The sequence below is a fragment of the Myotis lucifugus genome, unplaced genomic scaffold (assembly GCF_000147115.1).
Source record: "Myotis lucifugus unplaced genomic scaffold, Myoluc2.0 scaffold_16, whole genome shotgun sequence".
Lineage (NCBI taxonomy): Eukaryota > Metazoa > Chordata > Mammalia > Chiroptera > Vespertilionidae > Myotis > Myotis lucifugus.
In genome coordinates, this window is record NW_005871064.1 from 992961 (window position 1) to 993215 (window position 255).

Here is a 255-nt window from a genome sequence, read left to right on the forward strand (position 1 = left end):
TGTGCGCGCCTGCGCCAACCCCTACTCCGTCCCCAGCTACAGCCCCGGCCCGCCCCCTCTTCCCCGCCCACCTCGCACGTCACAAAGAGTGACGTGTAACTCGAACAATCACGGTCCCTCTCGGGAGCCAGTAGGAAAAGGAGGGCGGGGTGGGGGGGGAGGGGAGAGGACGAACAGCGAAGGCTTAGGGGGCGGGCTCGTCCCGGCCACCCAATCAGAGAGCTCCGGCCAGGAGCGGGGCGGGACCCGAGGAGA